The following is a 5,827-nucleotide window of genomic DNA, read 5'->3' on the forward strand; positions in this document are numbered from 1 at the left end:
GGGCGGGCAGCATGTGCCAGACCCGACCCGGCCTCGGCTTTCTACACCCAGCGCTCAAAACGGAGAGCGACTGCTCCAGCCGCTCATTCCTACGGATGCTCGACTCAACAGCAACCGCTCCGTGGGACACGAGGGAAAAAAAGAAAAGCGCGTGTTTGTTAGCAGGGCTGGGGTTGACTCCCCATGCGACTTTCAGCACCATCACCACAGGCTCCAGCAGCTCCCGGCTGTTCCCGCTCCAGGGCTGGTGGGGCCGTGGGTTCTGTGCTGGGGTGAGATGGCCACAACTGGGTGCCGAGCACGTCCAGCTCCCACCACTGCTCCCCACGGGAAGTGTGCCCACGTGCTGCAGCGCGACCCAAGCCCAACAACAGCAGCATGTGGTTTGACACAGGCACCTTCTCACTCCAGTGAGGCACTGGACATGGCACTGGAAGGCCACGGGGCATTTCACGGTATCTGAAATTTGGATTCACTTTATCAGCTGAATTCCTATCTTGAGGTCTGCCTTGCTCGCACATTCTGATGTGTTGCCTAACGAGAGCAGTAGATATAGCGAAGATCCAAGATATTTTTCCTTACAACCCCTGCCATATCCCAGTCGTGTGTTTACAACCTACAAGTAGTACAAATATTAGAGGAGAAGACTGTAAATCTGAAGGAACGATTTCTACTTGGTCCTCTCACAGATAATGCCATCAGACTGCACAGACGTCCCTTCCCTTTTCTCAGAAGGACTCGTTCAGAAGTATGGAGTGGAAACGGTTAACATGTTTTTTCAAAAGTTCTTCCCTCCAGATCATGATTTTGTCAAAACAAAGTTTTTTCTTTTTATTTTATTTTTTTTAAATGGTGGCCATTTGGCTAAATTAAAATGTTGGCAAACATCTTCAGGATAATGCAAGAAACCAATGACCTCACTCTGTTTCATCTCAAGTTTCCTTTTACTTTGGTATTTCTTTGTAGTCTGTCATACGTTGATTTGTGCTTGGCTGACTGAGTGCACACTTTTTAATGAATGATGTTGCAAGTAACATCATCTCATCTACTGGCGTTTTTAAATACAATGCATGACAAACTATATTGAAAACAAAGGTTTTGAAGGTTGTTTTTCCTTTTTACATATTCTTCCCTATTTGTGCTCTGTGATTAACACTCATGTTCTATTTTCATCTGATTAAAAAGGAAACAGAATTATGAAATATCTTGCAGTGGGCAAGTGGTGGAAATGAAGTTGACCGGCTGGTTTTGTGCACGCCAGTTAATGCTAATCTCCGATCAGATCTGTTTTGTGAGTACTTCTTCAATTTTTCCTAAACTTTAAGGCCAGTCTGCTTTAGGTGTACTATCAAAACAACGGGCGGGACTGAAACTCTGCTGGGGAGAAGCGCGGGCCTTTTTATAAGCGCACAGTTCCGGGCGAATTCCCAATGGAAATCAGCAGCTGCTGCCCGAGTGCCCGGCCGCCTCGTGGGGCACCTTGGGAGGGCCCAGGCCGGGGGGATCCAGCGGTGCTGAGCGCACTCAGGGGGTCTGGGGTGATCTGGGGGGTCTGGAGAGCACTGCGCCTGCAGGGTGGCCAGTCCAAGGCAGCAATTACTCTCTGGGCTCCCTGCGGGGCTGGGTCTTGCCCTTCTTCAGTGAAATGTGTGGCTGCGGGAAGCATGCCGTGCTGCTCATCCCCTAAGAATGCCACCAGGTGCTAAAGCTCTGAGCAACCTTTCCCCCTGAAGCTGACAGCGATTCCAGCCCCTCTCCTGCCTGCCTGGGGCACGCAGGCTGCGGATCGCCAAGGCAGGGACAGGGGCTTTTTCCAACCAGGAGTTTCTAAATTGCCTGGTACAGCAAAGCAAGGCTCTGATCTTGATTGCAGTCTCTGGGTTCTGCTGCAATAGAAAAGCTGATGATGCTAACACTTAGCATTTATATAACACTTTAAATCTTCAAAGCACTTTCCAAATACTAATTCATCTGTGGAACGCCCCTCGGGCAAAGCATCACCCCCACTTTACATGGAGAAAACCAGGAGACGAGGCCACACAGCATATCAATGTCCAATTAGGGATCAGGATGTGAGGCTTTCCTGGTTGTCCACTTAACACTCAGACCATCCCATTGAACTTTATTATCTGCCACCGCCTCTCCCTTGCAATGCGTCTCGTAATTGGGGTTAAAAAATAAAGGCAGAGCTAGAAAGTTGCTCATCCTTCCCTTTCATTTAAAAAGTCTCTGTCTGATGCCGATGTTGTAATTAACTCCAGGCTGGATGCAGTGGGGCGCCTGGTCTGGAGGACGCTGATCCTTGGGCAGCAGGCAGCCCTGTTGCACGGCCGTGTGTTGCCTGCTGCCTGCAGGAGCCCTCTTTGGCTTACCAGTGGAGGGATGCCTTGTACCGAAGGGATGAAACCGCTGAAATACATATTGTTAGAGTCTTTTAATCACAGTGTTTTATCATGAAGCTGGACATTGGGAAACAATGCTGAGAGCAGAAGTAGTTGTTCTGCTCTGATGTGCCTGTCCTCGCCTCGGTGCCGAGTAGCTGCACACACGTGTCTCCCCAGGGAGCTGCGTCCTTTGGCTTCCCCTCCTCCAAAGTCGACTCAGAAAAGAGCTCAAATGGATCCCAAACCAAACAGCAAATACACTTTGTCCCCATCGTTCTGCAGGAGCTGTGCTGTCCAGTGAGCGCTTCTGTGCACCCGGACAACGTCAACGCCGGGGACAGGCTGAGCGTGCCCAGCCTTGCAGGAACTCGTCCACGCCTGCCGAGGAGAAGGCTTGCTGTTATCGGCACACAATGAGTGATCGAAAACAAACCCTGTCACTCCTGAGAGCACGGAGGGTTTACGGCGGCATTTCTTGCTGCTGACTCTCGAGGCTTGGCGAGATGTGCCATGGTGAGAAGCGTGAGGTTTGTTTTCTCCAGGTTGTCACGGCAAGTGCCTTGTGAGAGCCTCAGTCTCTCCCACCACCTTGCTCTAAACCTTCCTCCGCTTGGTTTCTCTGGAGGAAAATCGGACAGATTTCTGTGTTTACCTGAGTGCGTGCAGCTCCTCCTCCCGCTTTGACCACCAGCTCACAGCTGTGAATTTCCAACGCATGAAGACACTGGTGAAAAAAGTATTGCTTTTTACCAGCTTTGAATTTCACATATTTTAACATTGTTGGCTATTACCAGTTCTGGTGGTTATGAGACACTAACATATAAACAAGCTTTGCATTTAATACCTTTAGATCACAAAGAGCTCCATGAAGTTGGGAATAATTACTCCCATTTAAAGAGGGGGAAAAACAGAGGTGGGGTGACTCTTCAAGGTCATAAAAGCAATCAGTGGCAGAGTGGGGAAAGGAGCCTACATCAAATAACCTCTGCGATCAGCTCTGCCTCACTCATGGCCTGACATACTGGGATGCATCCTTACCATAGGAAAACTAATGTCCTCGCTCTTCCTGTGGCTGCGTTACCAGAAGATAGGGCCTTGTTACAAGAAATGGAAAACTCGTTTCACACGTATCATACAGTTTCTATATTGAAGGACAATGAAACATGGGAAACTGCTCATGAAAACCCTGCTGTTGCAAAGCAAACAGACACTTGGTCCATATAGCCAAAGTCATTTTTAAGCATCTGCTCTGTCAAACCAAACAGGTTTTCTTTGGCCCACCAGAAGGACGACTCTCACGGAGCTCTGCGACGTTCAGTCTTCTGGCTGAAACTATGGAGACATTAGAGTGTCTGTGTCTCCAATCTTTCTAGGGAGTCACTCCGGTGGGACTATTGCACCTCCAGGACGCCGTGTCCTCCAGGCTGGCTGCCCTCGCGCAGTCTGCATGAGATGGCTCTCCAGCAGGACCGACATCCCACGCAGGTCTGGCGATGGGCTCCCAAGAAGTGCCCTTTGGCAGCGGTGGTGGGGCTGCTCTTGTTTCTGGGACCCTCTGGGCTCTCCGCTTGAAATAACAACGGGGAATAGCGTGAGGACGTGAGAGGAGCTTCTCTCCGTTACCCCTTGCCTCGTGTGCTCTGGAGCCGTCCTCCTCGCCCTGTCCTTCATCCCACCATGCAAGCCAGTGCCCAGGCGGGCACTGTGGACATCAGGGACGCTGTGCCCTGCGTGAGCGCCGCAGGGGCACCAGGCTGCAGTTAAACGAATGCTACAGCACTGTCATGGACAGGGAGTGTGTGTGCTAGGAGAAGGCATGGGCATGGCAGCGCTTCCCGGGGGGCTATAAAACACCTCTGCTACTCTGCATCTCGCAAGTGGATGCCACACGCCTCCTCCTCTGGGGAAGAGGGACCTTTCAGGCTGTTTTTAGCTCCTGGAGGGCAGGGAGAGGGGGTGCCACTTACAAGCTGCTACAAATTATAGATGTGAAGCTAACAGCTTGTCCTCCTACCCACCCACAAACACAACGCCCAGGTGTTGCCGCTGAAGAAGGGCGAATGGCAGGTCCTGCCTGTGCCTCTGGACCCCGAGGGCCAGGAGGGGGAGTGGTGGCCCCCCCCCCCCCCCGCGCGCTCTGCCGCTCAGCTCCCCTGCAGACAGCACGCCATCGGCTGCGGCAGGCGGCTGTGCACAGCTGCAGCGGTGGCTTTTGTACACATGGTCTAATGCTAATTTAGAGAAGCCTGCCCATTTAGTAAATACATTGTGTTTGCTTGAAGACATAATTAGGCCAGCATGGATCTGCAGGGATGTGCACAGCACAGGGACTGGCAGCCAGCAGAGCAAAAGCCTCCCTAAAATTTTCCATCTCTCAAACCAACCCCTGGTCCCCTCTGCTACATCCCAGTCGGGCAGGCAGCCAGTGGCCGCTGCTCCCTGCTCCTGCTGCCCGGCTCCTCACCTCTGGAGGGGCACACAGCAGGGACAAACCCGCTGGCAGCTGGATATTAAGTCTTTCTTTCACCTTTTTCCCTTTCGTGAGGTATGCATCAGCTGGCAGATAAAAGCCAAACACTGAAAAGCCGTCTACGCTTCTGTAAGAAGAGTGATTTAGAGCTGTTTATTAATCTTACGGAGAGTCAAATGCTGTATTTTGCCCATAACAGCCTTGTACAGTCCTGCTGCTGGGTAACATGGAGGCTTCAGCCGATTCTGAAGTAGCTGGAGCAGAGTGGTGCCTATCCAGAAATAGAGAAGTATTTTAAAATGAAATTTATTCAGCGATCTTCCTTAAGACAGATTGTTATGTGTTTGTTGATGTGTCATTAGAAGTAGCTGGCGGTGGAGCCGGGCCAAGCAGCAGTGAGTGGACGGGCACTGTCCTCCCTGCGTCCAGGGAGGTCACCCGGATCACCTCCTCCTCCTCCTGCCACCCCATCTCTGCACTGAGGGCTGCAGCGGCAGCCCAAGGGGGGAATGGAGGTGATTAAAGCTGACATCAGGCTTGTGAGATTTTGGGCCAGACCCAGAGCAGGCTGTGGCACCTCTGAGTTAGCAGCTGCAAGGTCTGAGCTCGGGCACCAGGTGCTAAGTGGGTGCAGTTGGCAGGCGATGGGGTGACACTGCCACCCCTCCCGAGGACAGATGCCCTGAACGCCACCTGCATGGGTGATGGGGCTTCAACAGGAGGAGACAAGAGCCATTCAGTAGGTTGCTGCATGGCCTGGTGTTGGAGTTTCCTCCTGGGGAGGGAAGGGCACTGGGCAGCCCCTGCTCAAGAAACGGCAGTTTGGACGTTAAGCCGCCTGTGAGACCGTGGCCCCTCCAGCAGACTGTGCCCCGGGCGGCCCGGCACCAAAGCAGGGCTGGGCTGAAGAGGTTGCTGCTGCCAGCCTCTGCTTCATGCTCCTGCCACAGCTTTGTCTCCCTCTGCTTTCTGG

Source organism: Pygoscelis adeliae, unplaced genomic scaffold (genome assembly GCF_000699105.1).
Source record: "Pygoscelis adeliae isolate BGI_AS28 unplaced genomic scaffold, ASM69910v1 Scaffold108, whole genome shotgun sequence".
Lineage (NCBI taxonomy): Eukaryota > Metazoa > Chordata > Aves > Sphenisciformes > Spheniscidae > Pygoscelis > Pygoscelis adeliae.